The 25,080-nt window shown below is 34.5% G+C and overlaps 1 long non-coding RNA gene across 2 annotated transcripts in view; it reads right to left on the bottom strand.

Moving 5' to 3' along the window:
- LOC112653711 (uncharacterized) overlaps positions 1–25,080 on the bottom strand; it is a 59,626-nt gene that overhangs the window by 12,597 nt on the left and 21,949 nt on the right. For both annotated transcript variants that reach the window (XR_003132399.3, XR_007409679.1), the window contains exon 2: positions 16,303–16,430. This is a non-coding gene — a long non-coding RNA (uncharacterized LOC112653711). The remainder of the gene's footprint in view (positions 1–16,302; positions 16,431–25,080) is intronic.

Here is a 25,080-nt window from a genome sequence, read left to right as displayed (position 1 = left end):
TAAAAATGGGCAACCCACTAGTCCTGGGAGATAGAGGCTTTCGAAGCATCATGTCTTACTGCCTTTCAAGTCAAACTTAGTTTTTATTCTTTTGGCAGCTGTTCAAGCTTATTACTACATAATTGGCACCAGCAGCTGCCTCTGCTGGGTAAACCATATGAACATCACACAATCCAGATTCTCACCATCTCATTTAGTATTAGCTCACTTTTTGTGCAATGAAGTGTGTAGTCTGTAGTCACAAAAAAAGCAAACCAAAAACAAAGGATGGAGAATCTTACAATCATGAATCCAGAAAACTTATGGTCCACAAATACTCTTTTCGGTATTTCCATCCAATACAGTATCATCGTTTCCTTAAAGCGTTGTGCACATTCATTTTTTTCTATTAGTTTTCGCTTTCCTTGTAAATCAAAGGAAAAATCGATTTTAAAAATAATTGAACTAAACTAACAATTACAAAAGATTCGGTTTCTACATTCGACACTTAAAAAAACAAATTACAAATCCATCTTTACCTTGTCAAGCACAATTTAAAACAATGAGCTGGAAAGACTTAACTAAGGAGACCTTTATCAAGATATTTCCTTGAGGCATATAGAGTCTTATCCAGCTGATGATAAGGTGGACTGAAATCTCTGATTCAGAAGCATATCTCTTTTTGGTATCATAAACCAAACATTTATCCATCTGCCCTCTCAGTGGGATGTGGACCTTTGGCCCATAATGGAATTCACCTTAAGTATGTTCTTTAAAAAAACAGATGTTCCCCTTAATCACACCCCGTAAATGTGCAGTAAGCCTAGGAAATACATCCTGGCTGATGAAGATACATTGAGAGTAAACAAAGCCATTTAGTTCTTTACAAGGAGTAACCCTCCCTAATCACTAATTCATTTATTTATGCACTTCCACATGATGGTGGTGAATATCTTTTGGAGTCAAGGAACTGAATTAGGGAAAATATAGGAGATGTGGGCCCAATAAGTGACATAATGCACACAGACTCTAACAGAGGATATTAGATAAATATGAATACAAATATAAGTTGTGTAAGTACAAATATCTATAAATTAATACATGTGAGTGAATATACCCTGAATAATTTTAGTTAGTACAGTTGAATTTAACTGTTGCCAGAGAACAAAATAGTTATTTTAAATAAATGTTTTTTATCCTCTCCTCTCATGAAAACACATGTTTACTTACAGTCTAATTTATTTTCTTCTAATATTGAAGAAACAAATATTTCTAGTGTTTTTCTTACTTATCCACGTTTGTTATATATCCTGCCATCAAGACACCGATTGTCACATCTGGAATTAAACCCTACATGGTTGTAGCCCTTTCACCAACACACTTTAAATTACTCAACGATATTAAAATATATCAGCTTCCTAAAACAAATTTTTCATATCACGGTATTGTTTAGAAAACTAGAGAACTGTATATTTTTTCTAGCACATTTGTGTGTCTGTGTGTACATATTTTAAACTGGCCACTGTTCATTTATATATTTATAAATAATTTGTTTTACAAAACTTTTTTCCACCTTTGTAACAGGGGCTGTGCTAAATAAGCACTGGTGAGAAGAATAACCAACCCATAGTCTTTGGCCTTTAGGAAATCGTGTTCCTGCTGGTTAACGAAGTTTTCTGTTCTTCATTTGCTGAGCATTTTTAAAATCAATGAATATTGAATTTTATCAAACGAATTTTCTGTGTCTATTGAAATTTTATACAACTTTTCTTCTTTAGTATGTTAGTATGGTGAATTACACTGATTTTCAGATGATGAACTAGTCTTCCACTACTAAAAGAAAAAACAACTCTGGTTCTAATATATTATTCCTTTATACATTGCTGGATTTTATTTCTTAATATTTTGCTGAAGATTTTGTGTCTATTCTTCATGGATATTTGTAGTTTCTTTCCTTCTAAAATCCTAATCTGGTTATGATATGTGAGGGTCAACTGGTAATTTAAGTTGGGAAATATTTCCTCAAATTCGATTTTCTGGAGAGATTATATGAGTACTGTCTTGAACGTTTGGGGGAACTCAGCAGTGAAACTATCAGGAACTAGGATTCACTTTGTTGGATATTGTACTATTCATGGTTTTTTATCCATCTGGAATGAATTTTGGTTGTTTGTATCAGTCAAGGAATTGGTCTATTTCATCTAATTGATAAAATGCATTGCCATAGCATTGTTTGTAATATCGTCCTATTATTTTAATATCAGAGGGACATGTATCTTCTTTCTTTGTTGGCCTTGCTAGAGGTTTATCAATTTTACTGATTAAAACATCACTTTTGGTTTATTGATTTTATTTTTTGGTTTTTAATTTCACTGATCTCTGCTCTAATCATTACCTTCTTTCATCTTGCTCTAGATTTATTTTGTTTTTCTCTCTCTAGTACTTAAGGTGAAAACTAAGGTTATTGATTTTAAATCATTCTTCTGTTCTGATACATGCATGTAATGTTATAAATTTCCCCTTAAGCACTGTTTTAACTGTATCTCACAGGTGGTGATATATTGTATTTTTGTTTTCATTTAGTTCAGAATATTTTCTTATATTTCTGAGACTTCCTCTTTGGCTCATAGGTTGCTTAGAAGTGTATTATTTACTACCCAACGACTGTGGGATTTTCCAGATATATTTTTGTTGTTTATCTATAATATCATTCTATTATGGTCAGGGAATATGCTTTGTATAGTATCTATTTCATTAACTTTTAGATAATTACTATTTTCTTTGCTCTTTCTTCATTCCTGAAGTTATAAGATTTCTTCTGGAATCACTTTTTTTTTAGCCTGAGGAATGTCCTTCAACTTTCTTGGGTTGTTGTTTATTTGTTTGTTTGTTTTTGCCAGTGTGCTAGTGACAATCTTTTCATTTTCCTTGATCTAAGACAGTTTTTATTTTTGCTGTCATTCCAAAAAGTTATTATTATCGTATACAGAATTCTAGGTTGGAAGAAATTCTTTCCTTTTCTATTTTTTTGTTTGATTTTGTTCTGTTTTGTTTTCCTAGTTGATCTGGTTAGAGATTTGTTGATATTTTAATGAAACTGACATCTCAAGTGGTTCTAGCATCAGTCTGGTTTTCATATCCTTTGCTGTGCTTCATGGGTTGTTCTATTAAATTTTTCAGGAGTGAGGGATCCCTGGGTGGCGCAGTGGTTTGGCGCCTGCCTTTGGCCCAGGGCGCGATCCTGGAGACCCGAGATCGAATCCCACGTCGGGCTCCCGGTGCATGGAGCCTGCTTCTCCCTCTGCCTGTGTCTCTGCCTCTCTCTCTCTCTCTGCGTGTGACTATCATAAATAAATTTTTAAAAAAAATTTAAAATCAATCAATCAATCAATCAGAAGTGAGCCCAGACTCATTTACACTTACAGACAGAATCAGGAGCTCTCTTTGCTAGTGCACTCCTCTCCAGGATTTCCCTTCTACTCTGTATTCCAACAGCCCTTTACTCAGTCTTCTAGACCTAAATATTTTATTTCCCTAGTATTTTAGTTTCCCATGCTAAACAGGAAGAAAAAATGGGAATTTCCCCAAAACTCTATGGACCATGAGGTATCACTTCAGCAATTCCTCTGGCCAGGAAAATGGTTTTATTTTGGCTGTTGGGTGCCTGTGATAGTCTATACCACTGATAACTTCCTCCTCTTTAAATCCTCTATGTGAAATCAGGAACACTTTTCTCTTAGGGATTTTATAGTATTTCGGTAACTGCTCTCAGTCCAGTTTTTAAGTGGCATCTCTTCTGTCAATTCTATCCCATTCTTCTCTGATCTCTATTTTACCAAACCCAATAAAAGTTATGTTTGCACAAAAATGATGCTTAAGCTTTCCTCCCATATTTCCATTTGAATAAAAGGTTTCCTGGAAATATTTTCAAAAAGTCTACTCTCTGTTGCTGAGTAGATGGTTCTGTTATTTCACCACGAGCTACCACTGCTTACATTTAGAGGAATTTGGCAGGAAGTGAGCAAGTGAACCAGAAATTTGAAATATTGCCAAAGAAAGTAAATAGATAAGCAATCCATAAACATAAGCTACATCTGTGTGTATACCTATCAATTTCTTTAAATGTGGTTGGCAAAATTTTGTAATTTTAATGTGATCTTAAATGTTTTCTTAGAAAATAAGAATATTACACATAGTATCAATCATTAATTATACTATGACTATCAGGTTCAAGTATTTACAAAGTTAAAAATTATTTATTGTTGTGGACAAGGACTTTTTATGCTCCAGTCTTTGTCCTATTAGATGAATTTCCTCCCCAAACAATAAAAAACCTATTTAATTAAAAATTAGGAATAATTATAATTAAGGTATGCTTACTTGAGACACAAATGTACACAGTCAAAAGATTACTTTCTAATTAACTGAAAATGTAAATAAGTATAATATTTTGCCTATTTTCAAGTAAAAGTCAGAAAACTATTTTAAGCCACTTTAGCAGCGGTTTTATTCAAGTATTGAATGTAGTAATAAAAATAAACTTTAGGGGTATTTTTAGGCTCAAAACATGTTTTTTCCTCATACTTGTGATTCTTATATTACTCAATTCCTTTTAACAGATTATTTCATACATCTTTCATTTCATGTCATTTCTTCTTATATATCCTACAATTCAGATTCACCTTTTATTTCCCAATTGGGCACAATTAATGAGATTTTACTACAGATACTGTAGTGTGAAAGTCAATGCTAATTAGCAGCTTTCCCGTACAGAAAGGTGAACTGAAAATTCCTGCACTGGAATTAGGAGAGAAGAGAATACTAAAACATTGCATGTTGTGAGAAATAAAGAAATTGAATGGAAAAGAGAAATAAAAATAGAATGAACAGAATGTGCAATTTTATGCACAGCTAGAATGTAAAATAAAACACTTGAAACTAAAGAAATATCTAATGCCTCTACTTTGTGTTGAACAAAGTGTTGTCCAACAAAATTTAGTTTCACCTAGAATGACCCATAAAGTCCTTAATTTTTATTTAAATCTTTTTCTCTTAAAATATATAGAAAGATAATATTCTAACACTAGACACGTCCAATGGCTTAAAAAAGCTTGGCTGGAACTGTGGCTCCTATGTACATAGTTTACAGCATACTCCTGACTACATTATACATTTTTGCCACTGTATAAAAAATAAATTCCTTAAGGGAAAATATTTGTATGATTCATCTGTATATCATGAATAATGTCTAACACAGTAGCTTGAGCACAGTAGGAACAAAATAAATGCTTGTTGAATATATGGGCAGACCAGATTTTTCAAGGCATTTGACATCTGAAGTTGTTGTGTATATGTGTAATGTAATTATATTTTTCCTGACTCTAGGCACTTAAAATGTACCTTGCTAGACTACTGGGCATCACTTTTTTTTTTTTTTTTTTTTACTTGCACCAACCCAGACTCAAAGGAGATACATCTAAGAATGCAGAATTGAAAAAAAGTGTGAAGTTTTCCTTGTGAGTTCTTTTTTCAATTGTTAAAATACATGACAATCAGTTGATTTTAAAGAACTAATATAGTGTTATCACTTGTAATGTCTGATTCCAATGCCTCTTGCCCCTCTGAACTGACATGCCAAACAATATTAGTACCAATTTCTGTGAACTGAAATTAACTAGCACATATTTATTGATCTCCTAGATTTTAATAGGGGATAATTAACATGATAAATAGGTAAAGGAAGAACTCCGTACAATTTAGGAAACAAATATTCAAGCCTTAGGACAGTGTGATCTAAATTAGAAAATCCAGTGGAAACAAACATTGTTCTTCAAAAACCATGCTGTGGTCTGGTACGGTCGCTAGGTCAAGAAAAACATATTGTAATCTAGTGTATTTTCATCAATGGAAAGGATTTAAAAGAAAAAATGTTCTAATTGCAAGAGCAATTAGAAACAGTATATGTTGCCAAATGAAGAGATTAATCATATAAAATTATTTTTCGCATATAGTCTTAATTTTCCCCAATAGAAACTAAAATAGCAATAAAAGAAAAAAATAAGTTGGAAAGGAAAAAGGTTTGATGAAAAAAAAATCATAGGACTATAATAAAATTCTTTATGTTCTATAAGCAAAGAAGAATATTCTCAGATAAAAATATTTTATTTGTGGCACTTATGTCTAATTATATCTATAGTGGATTATTTTAATTAAATTCCCTGTTTTGTTTAAACTGGACTTTAATTTTATTGATATGATGAAATAAGATCTCAGTGTTATCCATTTAGATGATGGTCCTTGTTAATTTTAAATGTATTCTGAACAATTCTTAGGATTTAATTAAGCCTTTAAGAACTAGACATTCAAAGTTGGGAAGCAAATGGTGAAACCGAAAGTTTCTTTCTAGCGCAGATAGCTCATATACTTTTATATATAACTTCTCTGTGCTCAGCATCTGGAAACGTCTCCACTCAAAGATCAGACATATAGTGAACAAACAAAATATCAGGGTCCTTCCAGAAGTTTTCAGATCTGCACATTTAATGAAAATATAAAACTAGCCTTCGGAATATTTTTATATTGTTACTTTTAACATAATTGACTAATAATTACATCATTTAAAATGCTTAAATATTAAAAATATGCTCCAGGTAACAGTGCACGAGCTGGCATTCTAAGACATCTCTATCACAGTTAAAAGAAGAGAATTTACAAGGATAATTATTGAGATAAGGATAACTACCAATAATTATTCTCTTACTAATTGCAATCCTAAATAAGGGCACTGATAGATTTCTTTTGCTGAAACTGACCCAGGCTACTATATAGAAAGGGAGAAAAGAGTATTTTTCGGCACTGAGTGGAATAGCAACACACGGAATTTTTTTAAAAGCAAATGTGATTAGATTCTATAAAAGGCTCAAAAACTGACAATAGAGTTTGCTTGTCAGAGATGTTTCCATTAATCTCATCACTCCTAAAAATAAGCAAAGAGAAATGATCTTATTTGGACATTTCTGTTGCTAAAAATGTAATTAGTTAATTTTCTTTTATGTAAGTATTGAAAATTGAGGTGAGAGAGTGTATTAAACCTTTAAGTGTTGAGAATTCCAATTAATCTTGATCTTGTGTTGTTATATATTAAGTTTTTTTGACCAATGAATATTCCACATTTCTGAAATGTGAAAAACAAAAAGTATTGTGTGAAAAAAATATATTTTGGAGAAGTGGACATTAAAAGCAATTTATAAAGGAAACATGACTGAGCCATTATCAATGAAATCTGTTTCAAATGTCAAGAAGGCACTGAAAATATTATCAGTAAACGTAAATTCAAATACAGTAAAATGTTGAATCACCTTGTGAACTTTAATAATTTCATTAGCATACTCTTTTCCAGTATTAAATATTGACTATATAATTGTCTCCTAAATGACTCCACAGGATGCTGAGTAAAGGTGGTGGGGACTGTCTTAAATATTCCAGTGTTGAAGTAACTACAGAAAAGAGGCAGCCAACTGAATATTTCAAATAGAGGGTAGCAGATGTCTAGGAGCTGATTTATGGAATAGCTAAATGCAAGCTTCGTGTTGCCTTAAATCAATAGGTTTCAGGTGAAAGTTTTGAGGTAGCATTTATTCCAAATTTTTAAAATATCTTCCTCTTCAGAAAGTGTTTTGTGTTTTCGTTTACCTAAGGGTTCATATTTGGTGTTGTACACTGAATGGCTTTGGACAGATGCATAGTGACTTAAACTCACCATTACATCACAGAGAGTATTTTTACTGCCCTAAAACGCCTCTGTGCTCGATCTAGTCATCCCTCCCTGTCCCCAGCTGACAACTATTGATCTTTTTATTGTCTCCAAAGTTTCATGTCTTATATAACATCACATGCTTGGGATTATACCATATGTAGCCTTTTCAAACTGGCTTCTTTCACTTAGTAAAATGCATTTAAAGTCCCCCATGTCTCTTTACCACTTGGAGCATTTCTTCTAAATGCTAGATATTCCATTATTTGGATGTATCACAGTTTATTTATTCCACTGTCTTTTTGGTTGCCTCCAAGTTTGGGCAATTATGGAAAAAAAAAAGCTGCTATAAATATCCATGCGCAGGATTTTGTGTGAACATAATTTTTTCTTCTTTTAGGTAAACATCAATGAGCACAACCAGTGGATTTTATGGTAAAAGTTTAGGTTTGTAAGGAACTGCCAAACTGTCTTCCAAAGTAGCTGTACCATTTTCCATTCCCAGTAGTAATGTATGAAAAGTCCCATTGCTTCATATCCTTACCAGCATTTGATGTTTCAATGTTCCAGATTTTGGCCAAACAGGAAGCATCTTGTTATTTTAAGTTCACTTTCTCTGATGGTGTGTTACGCGAAACATCTTTTCGTTGTATGTATTTGTCATCTGTAGGTCTTCTTTAGTGAAGTGTCTCTTAAGGACTTCAGCTCTTTTACATCAGGCTATTGGTTTTCTATTTGTTGAGTTTTAAGAGTTCTTTGTATATTTTGGATAACATTTCTTCAGCAGATGCTTCTTTTGAAAATATTTTCTCCCAGACTATGCTTGTCTTTGAAATCTCTTGAAATTGCTTATCACAGGACATGAGTTTTTAATTTTAATGAAGTCCAGCTTATCAATTGTTTCCTTTATGAATCATATCTTTGGTGACATACCTAAAAAGTCATCTAGGGTTTCTAGGGTTTCTCCTATGTTATCTGCTAAGATTTTTATAGTTTCGCATTTTACATTTAGGTCTATGACCCATTTTGAGTTAATTTTTGTGAAAATTGTAAGATCTGTGTCTAGATCCATTTTTTTTTTTGCATGAGGAGGTCCAGTTGGTCCAGCACCACTGATCGAAGACACTATCTTTGCTCCACTGTATTGCCTTTGCTCATTCTTTTGGTTTTCAAAGTTCTTTTTTCTCATTGCTTTTCTCATTTCTCATTTAAATTTTAGAAATTTCTTTTGTCATATGCCAAGCCCAGAGATTCAGTGTCCTAATAAGATCATCAAAGGCATTCTTTGTTATAGTGTTTTTGCTCTCTAGCATTTCTTATGTATTCTTTCTCAGAATTTCTATTTCTCTGCTTACATTAACCCCCTGTTCTTGCATGATCTCCACTTTTTTCCCCATTAAGCCCCTTAACAGATGAATTATCATTTTCTTATATTCCAAGTCTAATAATTCCAACATTCCTGCTATATCTGATTCTGGTTCTGACGCTTATGCAGTCAAACTGGTTTTCTTTACTAAGCCTTTTATTAAATCTTGTAATTTTTTGCTGAAAGGTGAACATGATGTTTTGGGTAAAAGGGATTATGCTAAACAGGTCTTTAATAAGGCAGTGGCAGAGTGTGGAGAAAGAGGAACCATTATATAGCTTATAAGTATATCTCAGTCTTTTGGAAAATGTGTGTCCTTGAACTGTGAATTTCACCACATCTCAAGTTTTGTTTTGTTTTGTTTTCTCCCCTGAGGTGGAACAGGAGGGATGGAAGGGCTGGAGTTGTCTATTTCCCTTTACCCAGGAAGGTCAGGCTCTGGAAAAACCCTAGCAGGTTAGACCCTGGTGAAACAGTTCCCCCTGAGGGCAAGCCCAGGTTAGAAGAACAGGACGCCCTGGGCTATTTCAAGATGGTTCCTTTCCCCTTCCTCCTATTAGAAGTTCCAGGGGATTTTTCTCCAATATTCACCGGGAGGCCTAGCAGACCTCCAGCAGGTCAAACTCACACAAGTGTCAGGGCCCTCCTATGACTAGGTCCTCCTAGCATTTTTAACTCTCAGATTTGTTCACACTGAGCCTCCAGCAATTCATTGGTTAGAGCTGGGTTTTCCCACCCCAGCCTTGGTTCCCAGGTACCTCTGGGTTTCTACTTTTGAGTTTCTTCAGCGCTGGGAAACTGTAATTCCTTGTATTCACCCATCTGTCCAATATAAGGGGATAGCAGTTTGCAATGACATTATTTCTCTGACAGCTCTAAGAAGGGTCGTTGATCTTTCAGTTTGTTTAGCTTTTGGCCAGTTTGTAGGATAGAGTGGTAACTTCTAAGTTCCTCACACCTGGACTGGAAACTAAAAGTCCCAAATTGGTTTTTCCATCCATATTCTCTCTCTCATATATGTGTGTGTGTGTGTGTGTACTCACACACCTTGTTAAAAAAGATTTTATTTATTTATTTGAGAAAAAGAGAAAGTGAGTGGGAGGGAGAAGAACGAGAATGAAGCAGACTCCTTGCTGAATGTAGAGCCTGCCTAAGGGCTCGATCCCAAGACCTCAAGATCATGACCTGAACTGAAACCAAGAGTTGGTCACTTAACCAAATGAGCTACCCAGACACCTCTTCAATGGCTTTATATTAGAGGCTTTCTTCAGTTTTCTGGTAATCTTTGAGCAGCTAATTATAATTGTGAACAGGGGCATAGAAGATTGATGGAGAGCCCTGAGCACAGATGGGTGAGGCTTGTCAGCTATGAACTTTTGTTAGGATGGATTGCAGTATCTTTATACTCTCACATGAAACTGACCCAATTGTGATTTCCAACCTAAAAGGATTTGGATGCCAGTATACTGAGTGTAACGCGTTGAAAGAGTTCCTGGTTTTCAGCATGACATGCATTCTGTTACATAAACATCACATTCCCCTAAGGTTTACTTTGTGATAACCCTATTCTCAAGTGTCTGTTGTTCCCCAGGCCAGTCTCACCACTTTAACCTCTCCAGAAAATGAACTTCTCATTTCCTTCTTTAAGAAGCTGTGTGGCATCGAGGAGATCTGGTGATCTAATTGCCTCTTAGGCTGCTCACAACTGGTCTTCCTCATTGTAGACATCTCCTTGTCCGTAACCCCCAGCACCACAAGACACTGCTAATTCTGGAGGCTAGGCAGGAATTCTACAGTCTAAGTCAAAATGATTCTCAGCTTGTACCACTAGTGACTGAGAATTTGGATTTCTCAGGTCTGCTAATTCACTATGAACACTACTACTCCATCTGCATTCTAACTTCTAAAAGTGTTTTTTTCCCCTTATCAAGTTTTTTTATTATTCAAGTTAGTTAACATACAATGTAATATTAGTTTCAAGTGTCAAATTTAGTGATCATCACTTATATACAACACCCAGTGCTCATCATAACGAGTGCCCTCCTTAACCCCCACTGCCTCCTCTCCAGCAACCCTCAGTTTGTTCTCTATAGTTAAGAGTCAGTTTTCTGGTTTGCCTCTTTTACCCCCTCATATTCATCTGTTTTGTTTCTTAAATTCCATATATGAACAAAATCATATGGTATTTGTCTTTCTTTGACTGATTTATTTCACTTAGCATAATACACTCCAGCTCTATCCATGCTGTTGCAAATGGCAAGATTCCATTCTTTTTTATGGCTGAGTAATATTCCATCACATATATATATATTCTCTTTCCATTCATCAGTTGATGGATTGATAGATATTTGGGCTTTTTCCATAATTTGGCTATTGCTGATAATGCTGCTATAAACATGGGAGTGCATGTATCCCTTCAAATCAGTATTTTTGTATCCTTTGGGTGAATGCCTGGTAGTGCAATTGCTGGGTTATAAGGTAGCTCTATTTTTTAACTTTTTGAGGAATCTCCCCACTGTTTTCCAGAGTGGCTGCAACCAGTTTGCATTCCCACCAACAGTATAAGAGGGTTCCCCTCTCCCTGCATTCTTGCCAACAACATCCTGTGTTAATTTAACTAAATGTGTTATTGTCTCTAGCTCTCTCCATCCCTGCAGTTTAGTGCTCTTAAAATATTCCCCTTCACTTTTTTTTTTTTTAGAAGAATGTTGCTTCTAAAATTAGTGAAATTAGACACCAGCATTCAAGCCACTATTTTACCTGAAAATCTCCACATCACTCTTACTAATGTAGGATCAGGATATTGGTTTCCCCTTGTGAAAGAGTGCCCCCCAAACTTAACTTCACTAGGGACGTTTATCCCATTAATTCTAGTAATAAGTCAAAATATTAGAAAGTTGATCAAGCTATATTAAAATCTTAAAAAAAACTTTTTTTTTTCCCAAAAACAAGTCTGTATCTTTAAAAAATGAGGAAGAAAAGACGTTAAAGAAAACTGAGAAAACTGCCAGCCACAGAAAAACTCAGAGAAAGCATCAAGAAAAAAGCATCACAAAGCATTACCTACTCTGTGTTCCTCAGTAGATCTCCATCTGTCCTCCAAAAGGGAAATCTAGTTATTGGACTCATCAATCTGCCAGTTAATTTCAAAGGCAAATGCAAGATTAGTCCGAGTGCTTCCTGCTTTTTTGTGTGTGACTTATGAAAACACATAGTACAATTGACTGGCATATGAGAAAAAATATATTACCTGTGATATATAAAATCAACCTTTGCTAACTTTCCTATTCAGGGTGATTACATCAGATTCTTAAGCAAGTAATTTGAAACCTTAGAATATCTGATTAATTGAAGCTTGAGGTACCAATGATCATAACACTAGCTATACAGCCGTAGTTGTCAAAGGGTATGTGTGTGTATAATAAACATAGCATGAAACAGAACTGTAACGATTTTAGCAAGTAAGCCTCTTATTATAGCTGCTAAATTAATCTGTAAATTCACACAGTATTCATATGGGTTGGTTTTTGGTAGGCTCTCAATAGTCTGATAATGTGATTTTATATTAATTTATTAACTTTGGTAAAAACTTGTCGGCTTGAAAAGAAGTGCTTACCAAAGAAATGTGACACAATCACATTTTGGTGACTGCTATGATTAATATTATATTAAGAAATACCATGTATAATATTTTATACCATAAGGAATTCCAAAATACATTATTTCATTGATTGAGCTAATCTATGAGGGAAAAAAAAAAAAACAATTGGAAACTGATGTTTAAGGAGGTTAAAATTCTTGTTCAAAGTTCTATACAAAAAATGACATCTGCCTTTATAGCTTTCATTTCCCAATTCTACTTCATATATACAGTAAAGATCCTTACAGGTTTTTTTAGCCTTTAAGTATTTTCTGCTGTATTTCTCCTGCATTATCACAGAATATCATCTCAAATAAAAGGAAATAATAATACATTCTAGCTGCTAGATCATTTTTACAGTAGAGAAATTGAGACACAGAGAAGTTAAGTAACTTATCCAAATCCACACAGTAAATATGGGGCTAGTGTTCAGGCTCCAGTCTCCTCATAATTAAGTTCTGCAAGAATCCCCTTCCCAGTTAAATAAATCTCCTTTACAGTTAAATGATTTTCAAAATTGTAACAAGTGAAAATATTTTGGTTTTTTTTTTTGTTTTGTTTTCCATTGAGCACAAGTATATGCAGAGCTATTGGAGATAAAAAATGAGCTAAAGTATTACAGAATGATCACAAAACACAGGCTTATGTAAAAACGATATTGATGTGGGTATAAGTAAGGGACTTCATGCTTAAGGCATAACTTTAGTTATCTCTTTAATATGACATTAAAATGAACATAGTTTTTTTTTTTTTTAAATGAACGTAGTTTTTGGGGTGTCTGGGTGGCTCAGTCAGTTAAGCACCTGACCAGCCCAGGTCATGATCTCAGGGTCCTGGGATGGAGCCGTGCTCCAGGCTCTGTGCTCAGTGGGGAGTTTGCTTACCCCTCAGTCCCTCTCCCAACTGGTGCATTCTCTCTCTCTCAAATAAATAAAGTCTTTATAAACTGAACAAAGGGTTTAAAAATATTTTTATACACATGACATAAAATGTAACTAAAAGAAAACTGAAATATGTGTGGATTAATAAGACTAGCTTTTGGTAGCTTGAATTTACATTTGTTTTCAAATATGATTTAAAATATTGGTAATTTAATATTACTTTAAAATATCACATGCATTTGTCACACATATTTGAAGAAAACAAAAAGTGTTACTTTAAACAGAAACGAAGTAGTAAACAGACACACTTGTGAATCATGCAATTGATCAGGCTCTACAGTTTCTAATACAATCTCAAGTGAATATGCTTTTCCTTTCCAGGTTACTGACTTTCAATTAAATAGAATCCGGCATAAATTAAACAGTTGCAGGTGAACAGCTGGACCTTAATTTCTTCATGTGACTTTTAAGTACATGTATTTAAGATTATTTAATTAAATTTGCACTGGTGTCTCAAATTGACAAACACACTGAGGGCTTAATGGAAATGAAATTACTTTCACTTAAGAGTGAAGTTGAAAACAAACTCTTTTTGCAGTAATTCTACGAAGAGCTAAGATCAAAGGCCTCTGATAACACCTTGGCGTTTGAAAGACCAGAACCCAGAAAACTCAAATATTATTTTGAACCATTCTGGATACAGAATGTTGAATGTTGAAACACTTTCAACAATTCTTCAGAGAATCAAAATAGTAAGACTTTGGGGAGTTGCATTTCCTCCTTTGCCTGATAGAACCATTGTGTTTGGCTTGAATATCCGACAGGACTTATATATCTTTCCTCTGAATATATGGCTTGCTATGCCTCTGATAAGCAAAGCAAATGAAATAAGCAATGGAGCTTTTTAGAGCATTGGCTTGCGCTGTGCATCCGCAAGTGATTTCTAAGGAACAATAATATTCTAAGAAACTAATTTGTGTGGATTTTCTTTCTCCCTTGGGTACTAGATCACTTCCAATGTACAATCAGGAGGTTTGGCATTCACCTGACTTATGGAACTATTGGACTTTTTTATATCCCCAGAACAGACATTTAAGCGAAGAATGGGCCCATCATACTGTTTCCTGGACTTAAAACATTTCTTAGTACTTATGAAAATCTTGGGTATAAACATCTGCATCAACTCTCATTCACTCTTTCCCACTCCTGCTCTTTTACAAACATAAGCAAACATACTCAAAGCCTCATGCAGACATAAGAGCTGTAGGAAAACCAGATCCCATTTGGACAGATCTGTGCAAGACATCATTTTTGCATTACCATGGCATAAATTATGTCATACCCAGAGTTCTGACATATAAAATCAAGAATATAAGCACAGAACACTCTGACAAACATACAGAATGCCTTTTTTTTTTTTTGTAGGGAAAGATAGGTTTTTATAAATTGAATTACAAATAGAAATGTGGAAACAAAGAAAGTTTGAGACATATAAGTGACTTAGGATTATTTTAAATATCAGCTTTAGATTTTAGAAATTAAAAATCATTTCAGTCATATTAACTTCCATTACAAGTAGGATGAAGAAAGCATATATCACTGTTAAAAATTGTGATTTAAAAAAAAAATTGTGATTTATACTAAGACAAATTATAGATCACTATAGTAAGTTTTCCAACTATAATAACCAAGATAGTTTATGTGAAAGAAAAAAAATAGTCATGGGGATGAGATGTATAGCATGGTGACTATAGTTGATAACATTGTATTGAATATTTGAAGTTGCTAAGAGAGTAGATCTTAGAAGTTCTCATCACAGAAAAAGAAAATTGTAACCGTGTATGGCGACAGATGTTAACTAGACTTGTGATTGTGATAATTTTACAATAGATACAGAGTACATCGTGTTGTACACCTGAAACTAATATATGTCAATTATACCTCAATAAAAAAAAATACATAAGTAAACCCCAGCCCTTCCTCCTTGCTTTCCCCAAACCCAAAGACTGTTAGCGCCTTTCATCCCAAAGCCCAAGTCAGGGATCTTAGTCATCTCCTTGGTTCTTCTCTTTTTTCATCCTCTAGCTTTGTCAGGATATGCTAGATTATATTACAGTATAGCAAACACCACCACCACACCAACCCTCCGTGGCTTAACACAATGAAGTTTATTTTTCACTCTGATTACTGAGCCAGAGATGGGGCTCTATCCACTTTGTCACACTGACTCCAGGTCACAGGCGGATGGAGCAGCCACCATCTAGAACATTCTTGGTTACCAGAACAGAGAGAAGAGAGCTCTAAGGGTTTCATCCTGGTCGTTTGGTGCGCAGCCCAGAAGCAGCACACATAACCTCTATCAGAGCTAATCACTGGCCCATCACCCAACCACAGGAGGCCAGGAAAAGCGACACCAGCTTGTGCCCAGAAGGCAGAGAGTCAAAAAATTAATAAACGGCATTAATGACTACCACACTGTCCTAGGAGGGACTCCCTAGAAGCAGGCCCTCAGATGAGGTTACATGTGAAAATGATTTGCTAGGAAATGCTACCAGGAATAAACAGCAAGAGAGTGGGGAGAGAAACAGGGAAGAGGAAGCCATGCAAACATTCAACATCAAACAAAACCCCATGGGGGACAAGTTAGGCTCAACGCTCTGGAAGATTCTGGAGACAGTCATACCTCAGAGCAGCCTGGACCAGGGGCAAGAAGCTGGAGTAGTGATGCCTCGACACCAGGAGCCGTTTGCTTGGGCTTCTCCCAGGGAGATGTCAATCCCAGTTATCTAGGGCTCTTCTTGCAGGTGTTGGCTGTTAGAAGTGAAAGCACAGCGTGAAAATGGTAAAGAGCCCTGAAAACATACAGGTGGAACACTGATATCATGTGCTACACTCATACACCAAACCAAAAAAAGAAAGAAAAAGAAAGAAAGAAAGAAAGAAAGAAAGAAAGAAAGAAAGAAAGAAAGAAAGAAAGAAAGAAAGAAAGAAAATTGAAAATTGTCAGAAGACTATTTCATTTTAAAACACATTTTTAGACTTCTGACTCAATACCACCTTTTTTGTTCTCCCTCCACCATTTTTAGGTTTATAATTCAAGTCAGAGTTCAATTATAAAAAGTAATCGCAGCCCATTAATTTACTAATTTTGAATTAATTTTCTGCTTAATTTGTTTCAATTTTCATTGTCCTGCAGATAATTCAAATCTTAGACTGAGAACCTTCACTGAAAACAAGTTAATATTTAATATAGTATTTTGCATGTATTCAGTTAATAGCTAGAAGGGTAATGACAAAGATAAACTTTTCTTTTCAGTCTACAGAATGTGTCAGGCAAACCTATCACTGCCCCTGGAGTTAAGATGGAAGAAAATCATACTCTATATCGTCTTCTTTTGAGACTTCAGAAGGAGATTCATAATACAGCCCAACGAAATCATATTTTTTTCTTTAAATGAGTTTAGATATACTTGAATTGTAATAATGATAAATATAAGTGTTGATTCTGTTTTGATAGGTCAATGTCACCTACAATGAATATTATGAATTAGTAGCAAGGTTTCTTCATTATTGCTGAGTCTATATCCCTTTAATAAGTGCATGTCAAAACAGTTAAGGAAGGTGTCACCCAGCAAAACTCTAATCTCAAATGATTTCACTCTACACACTTAACACACTTAACTTTAAGGCTTACTATACTGCCATCAATAAGTTTAAAATAAATTCCATGGTCATATGCTATAAAGAAATGATTTATAACCTGAAGCATGAAAAGCAATAATACTGAAATAAAGTCACTCTACGTTGACTATTTGAAATGAGACTCTAGCTACAAAGTAAACTTAGTTGTCAAAAGAATGACGTCATTTTAAAGGCCTCGAAGATCAGATACCTGGGTGGATATCAAGTAAAATTCTTTTATTTAAACTGAGAGCATAAGTGCCACAGACAAGTATCTTTCTCTTACTGAATGTAGGAATGATAACTACAAAGATTAATTGATTTGAAGAAAGAAACAAAGTGACAAGGATAAATCCACCCGATATAATTAATATTATTGATTTACAAAAGTAAATTAAGAAGATATAATCTGGCAGGTGAAGATACACTCAGTATCCCTTCAGATGTCTACAACTTAGTTAAGAAAGTGTCAAAGATATGCATGAGACGATTGCTTTAAATACATTCATAAAATTGGTAGATTACTCAGGTACATAGAGGATGATTATCTAGATTGGTAAGGAACTTGAGATTGTACTAAATAAAGCCTCTACTCAGTCTTTCCAAGAAAATGGTCCACAGATATCTTAAAGTTTTGCTTTGTTAAGGAAAGATACTACTGGATTTATAGATAGAATAACTGATTCTTTGGATTTCTCCTGCAATGAAAGTTAAAAAAAAAAAAAAAATAGCTTCTGGGAAGTGAGGCTAATTCATGAGTTTGAGCTAAATGACATAAAATAGAAACTATAAAAATATTTAAAGACAAAAATAGGGTAAAATATACCCAAAATACCATAGGTTATTTTTTCAAACATTTAATAAATCTTATCTGAGCTCCTACAATGCACTTGGCCTCGTACAAAACCCTCAGAATTGAGCAGGGAGCACCATTCTTCTCACCTGCATAAATCCTATATTCATGTATGTTTATGAGGGATAATTCAATAAAAGATAATTACAGAATGCTTAAAGAGTACTGTACATGATATAAGAATTTTTTCCCCAGAGTCCTTCTAACCCATCCCAGTATGTTTTCTCTGCATTAACAAATCCAGTACCAAGACTCTACGACATCAAAAAAAAAAAAATGTCCCACAGGGATTCACATGGACAATTCTTCTCTTCTTCCATTAGAGTAGAAGTCAAAGAAATGAAAACAAAGGCAGACCACCTTCTTCCAAACTCTCCCTTATTTATCTCCTTGAGAGAGCCATCTACACCAGAAAGGGTTTTCACCCCTGTTTTGAAAGAGTTAATGAACATCATGTAGTGTTTAACTTACTGCTTAGCTACAGGAGAAATGAGAGCCTCTTGACATATTGTCCAGTAAGTGTTTTCAAAGAACCCTGGTTGAAAGCTGCTCTAGTAAAATAAAGCACCATATTGGTATAGACGGGTACGCTCAGCTTTCCTGAGTTCTGTGCTTAAAAGGCTGATCATAATTTTGTTACCTGACTTTCCCAGGCTGAAGCCTACAACATGCTTTTTCATCAGCAACCCAGGGTGTCTCCGACATAGACAGCTCCCACCACGGCTGACTTTACCTCACGTTGATGTTAGAGGGAAACACAAACCCTGTTGGCAAGAGTGGTCCTTGTACACAACTTCCTCAATACAGTTGGGGCCAGTATCACTTTAAGAAAAGTTGCTATTAGTTGTGACAGATCAAAAGGCCACCAGAACCGCTTGATAGAATGTGTGGGGTGCAAAAGCCTCAGGTTCAGCAACTAAAACTTTCTTTTATGATGATGACACGACACACTTATTTTTCAAGCCTGTGCTTCCTACCTTGACAGTCTGCTGATAAAAGCGAGATATGAATTATGACTTTGGTACCTTCCCATTAAGACTTCTATTCCCTTTAAGCAACAGAGTCCAGCAAAGCAACTGAGTCAACATAACACTTAGACATTTTAGCATTTTCAAAGGCCACAGCTGGGTTTAAATGCCAGAGCAAGAAACAAATTCTCAGATCTAGCTCCTCTTGTCTGATGTTGTGAAATGTAATCTGATTCTATTTTCAAAAGTATCCTTTAGGCTCTTCCACTCCTTAGTCTAGCCACTAGGAAAATAACATCAACATTTCTACAATAGATTTAAATGATCTATTAAATAAAATGAATTCAACCTCCAACTTGTTCTATGTATCTTCAATGTGATTGTATGGAGTCATGATTACTCTCTTTTCTGTTAAGTTGTTAAGTGCTTTTTTTTTGGCCTTTTGTTTTTTGTTTTGTTTTGTTTTGTTTTAGTAGATACCATGCCTAGCATGGAGTGGCCCATGGCCCTGAGATCAAGACCCGAGCTGAGATGACAGGTCTTAACCAACTGAGCCACCCCAGGCACCCTTCTGCTAAATTATTTTATTTTTCTAAAGATTTTATTTATTTATTCATGAGAGACAGAGAGAGAGAGGCAGAGACACAGGCAGAGGGAGAAGCAGGCTCCCTATGGGAAGCCTGATGTGGGACTCAATTCTGGGACCCTGGGGTCATGCCCTGAGCCAAAGGCAGAGGCTCAACCACTGAGCCACCCAGGCGTCCCATGTTAAATGATTTCAAAAGTCAATTTGGCGATATACTGACCATGCCACAAAGTGAATATATATAATCAATATGATGAACTTAGTATGATTTAGAAAAAGTAAAATGATATACATTTACTTTTTTAAAAAAATTAATGTTTGATTAATGAATGGTATAGTTTGTTTTTTTGCCTTTTACCAAACCCCCAATTTTTGCCAATTCCTCACCCCCAGCCCCTGGCAACCACTTTTCCACTCTGTTTCTATGAGTTTGACTTTTTTTTTTTTTTTTAAGACTCCACACATAAGTGATACCATGCAGTGTTTGCTTTTCTCTTGACTGGTTTATTTCACTTGGCATAATGCCCCCCAGATTCATTTGTGTTGTTGTTGCAAATGGCAGAATTCCTTCTTTCTAGTGACTGAATCATATTCCGTGTGTGTGTATGTGAATATAGTGTGTGTGTGTATATATGTGTATATATATGCAACAATTTTTTTAATCCATTCATCCTTGATGGATACCTAGGTTTCCATATTTTGGCTATTGTGAAAATGCTGAAATGAATACGAGAATGCAGATCTGTCTCTGATATATTTCCTATATATCTTTCGAATGGATATCCAGAAGTGGGGTGGTTGGATCATAGGGCAGTTATATTTCTATTTTTTTGAGGAATCTCCATACTGTTTCCATAGTGGCTACACCAATTTACATTTCCACCAATAATCCACAAGGGCTCTCATTCATCTACTTCCTCACCAACACGTCTCTCTTGTCTTCTTGATGAGCACCATCCTAATAGGTATGAGATGATACTCTGATGTGGTTTTGATTTGCATTTTTCTGATGATTAGTCATGTTGAGGACCTTTTACCCACTGGCCCTTGGTACTTCTTCTTTGGAGAAATGTTTAGTTAGCTCCTCTACCGATTTTTCAAATTTGATTGTTTGTTTTGTTTGTTTTCCTTTTCTTACTTTGTTACATCTCTGCCCTTATAAAATGGAGTCTAAGAAGGAAAGGTATGCGAATGACCACTTCACTAGCACACACTGATCACTTATTATATTTTGCTACACAAAACAGGGCCCTTTATGAGACAGAACTTTTTATTTATTTCTCATTATTATTATTACACTGATTGTCAAGAAAACAACATAAAAAATGACCACTTTTTTTTTCAAAGTATGAAGGCAGGATTTTATGTTCAGGAAGTGGAAGGAAGTGGAGTGAGCCTTACTCGGTCAAAAAAATATTGGTACTCCTACCTTTTTTTTTTTTCTTTTTTACTGTGAATTAAACGTATTTAAAATACCTGATGTCTGAGGTGACTCTGAGTGAGGCCACTTCAAAGAAGGGAATCCGAAAGGCCCCAAGTGAAAAATTTTAATAAGAGTGACATGAGCTCAACAGTTGGGTAGGCCTCACTCCAGCATTCAAGGCTCCTCACTCAGCATCAAAGATATTATTTGGGTAAGAATGATGTGCTCTCATGGACGCAAACCTAAAGAGCTTTATAGAAAGAGAACTGTAATGTCAGCTAGCTTCAATATGGAACACTTACTGTGACAGGAACACTGGGAAAAGTCTTTCTCCGACCCCAGAAGCTTGAAATGTTACTTAAGAATTGCATGTACCTAAGAATTAGCAAGAATAATGGTTTCTGTTGGATAAGATCTCAGCGAGTGTGACTCTTTTTTCATTAGTCAGGATCTATAGAGATGCCTCTTCCATTTAGCAGTGTCTTGTGTGGGGAGCTGACTCCTAGCAGAAAAATCATGGGATCCTGACAGCAGCAAAGATAGAGGAGGAAAGAGTCATTTGATAGACTGGCCAGAAATTTCAATTCCCTCTCTGTGAATCAGTAATTATCTGACTACTTCAACAATGTTATCACATCTGAAATTCTTCATCTTGTTATTAGAAGTAAACTCCACACAGGACAGAAATATTTAGGAGACTTGGAATCATTACAACTAGGACAATAAAAAAATAGAATATTATTGGATCATGTAAAGGAGAGTGTGTTATTTTTTTTTTTAATTTTTTTTTTATTTATTTACTTATGATAGTCACAGAGAGAGAGAGAGAGGCAGAGACACAGGCAGAGGGAGAAGCAGGCTCCATGCACCGGGAGCCTGATATGGGATTCGATCCCGGGTCTCCAGGATCGCGCCCTGGGCCAAAGGCAGGCACCAAACCGCTGCGCCACCCAGGGATCCCAAGGAGAGTGTGTTAAATGCTTCTATGTGTGTATGTGTGTGTGTATTCAAAGCAAGTATTTTTTTTCCAGTAATCTTTTGAGCACTATTTCTTTTAAGGATTTTATTTATTTGAGAGAGAGAGAGAACGAGAAAGCAAGAGCAGAGTGAGAGGCAGAGGGAGAAGCAGGAGAGCAGAGAGCCTGATGAGGGGTTCTCAGATCATGACCTGAGCTGAAAGCAGACGCTTACCCAACTGAGCCATCTAGGTGGCCCCCTTTGAGCACTTTTAACCAAATAGGACTTCTATACGTATTGGTGAGATTTTATTGAATATCATATTTTCTTGAATAATTCCAAGTATAAATTTGATTTTTTTAGCCAACTATTTTGAAAAACTATGTTCACGTATCATGTCTCACATCCAATACATTCCCATTTTTTCCTTATATTTTGAAAAATTAGTGAAAACATGCTAGTTTTTCTGTAATTGCTTATGTGCAATGCATTTACATAATGTATGATGCAGTTTGATTTTTATTTTAATTCTCAAACAAACCTATAAATGTCTCAAAAGTCATCCCAATTCACACTCTTGCAGTTCTGACATAAATCCACTTTACCCTGCCAGCTTGGACACTGGTATGTGGAATAAATAAAATTTATATGTAGATTATAATTTGTGCATTACTAACTACTCATTATGAATAAGAATTTGATGTTATACTAGAAGTATATCCTAATTTTAAATTAAGAATTGTTTTAATATCAGTTATTTTTACTTTTTATTGTGGGGAATAAATTTTATATAATAGTAAAAAATTCCAAAATAGAACAATATTGACAAGCAAAAGTTGTACTGGTTTTATATAATTACTTGTTCCAGATTTTCAAAGAAACATTAATCACTCAGAGAAGAGAGAGTTCAATAAGGCCAACTACTATTATTATGGAATAATTTACCTAGATTGATTAGTTTCTTTTAAATAAAATTGTTGAACAAGTTGCAATAATTTGTTCATTCATTTTATTAGTGACAAATTTTCTAATATGTTGTCAAAACATTAAAATGAAATTTATCTGAAAATATAAATACCACATATATTAACTATGTATTCTATATAACTAATTAAAGAGACAAGATTATTAAATACATTTTTAATGAAATTTATTTCATAATACAGTTTCACTAATTTGGAAGTCATTTCTATCATTTAAATTACAAAATTAACTCCCTATTTCAACTTGGTAACATAGTTTCATATATTTTTCATATACAATCTTGACTCTTCTGGGGAAACAAAAGAAAAAAATGAAATAACATAAACATGTCAAATTGGGTAAGTTCCAAACTGGATTTGAAATAGTGATTAATTCATCTATTTCATTCTGGGATCAGATCTTTACACTAACCAGAAATGAGAGGTTTAGGCTTAATGATGTATTAAAGTGAGAGGGAGGCAATAGTCCCTTTAGGAAAGGTCTCATAGTTGAATATATGATCACATTACAACAAATATATATTTTCCTCTCATTTACTATTGCAGATTAATTCACTACGAATTGAGGTTTGTTTAAATGATTTGAACCCTTATTCCCTGTTCCATAGAGAATTTTACCATAAGTCTAGGCAGTTAGTGATGGTACATATTTGTATTAGTTATGGCATACTTTTAAATTAATTCCTTATTTTGAATTCCAGTACCAAGGGTACTTTTTTTTTCTAAAGTCATTGGAATATAATTAGCATATTTATTAACATGATCCCCTGTTAGCTTCTCTAATAATATTTTATCCTAATATTTGTTGCATTCCTCAGACAAATCTGAAGCTTTTTTTAAATGGTGATTTTAATTGTATTATAAAGACTAATATCTCCCAGGTTGGTTTCACTTTTTATGAATTCAATGTATAAGTAATTATGAAAAAGTTCATAACAGGTCATTCACCCTTTGAATTCTATCATCTTTTCTGTAGAAATTAGCATTAATTTGTTCAAATAAGGCTACTTACTGAATATCAAACCAAAAGTAGTCAAAGTAACAATGAAATTAACCAAAGAGATATGTGTGCATGTATACACATATTCTTTCTGACACAAATTCTTAAAATGAAGACATGAAATCAAGTTATTTTGGTCAAATGAACTTTAGGTTGAGTAAAAAACTGACTTTGTATTCTTCTCATATCCCTTCATGAACCATAAGGTACTCAAATTTAAGCTGAATTTATATAACCATTGGTTTGATTAGTATTTAAAAAGTGAATAACTGAAATTTTGTAGAATTCCTGATTTATTCTAAATTCTGTATAGAATTCTAGGTTTCTAAATAGGAAAACAGGTGAGAAGTTGGATATAGGAAGCATTTTTTGGCTGCTATCTTACCAAATGGGAAAAAAGTGGGTTTTTTGGTAATATGATTTTATAAATTCAGATTAAAATATTTTTCTGAAATATTTAGAGGATGAACATTTACATCAGTTCATTTATTGTTATTTTTTTGAAAAATTAGTGAAAACATGCTACATTTTCTGTAATTGCTTATGTACAATGCATTTGCATAATGCATTATACAGTTTGATTTTTAAAATTCTCAAATACAAATAATAATTGTAGTTTTCAATAGGGTATCTTAACTATAGAGGAGCATATATGAAAAACATAGTCTTTGACTTCAAGAGGCTTATCGCCTAAAGGGCAATCTGACATATGAAAGAATGTAATACAGAGTGACATATGCTCTGATAATAGAATATGGGAACACAGTATTTGAGTGAAGGTTAGAAAAGATTCTTTGGAGGGAGAAACATTTCATAGGAATATTAAATAAACACTAGGCACTATTCAGCCTTGAAAGGGTCATGAGACTCTTCAGACAAAGGAATGAGCATGTATGAAAAGAACAATAATACAGCCTGCCGCATTTTTGGGATAAAAAAATATATTGTCTTAACTCTGTGTGTGCCATTGTGTATCCATTTCTGTGTGTGTGTTTGTGTGTGTGTGTGTG

The sequence above is a fragment of the Canis lupus genome, chromosome 3, assembly GCF_003254725.2.
Source record: "Canis lupus dingo isolate Sandy chromosome 3, ASM325472v2, whole genome shotgun sequence".
NCBI lineage: Eukaryota > Metazoa > Chordata > Mammalia > Carnivora > Canidae > Canis > Canis lupus.
This window is presented reverse-complemented; position numbering and strand designations above follow the sequence as displayed.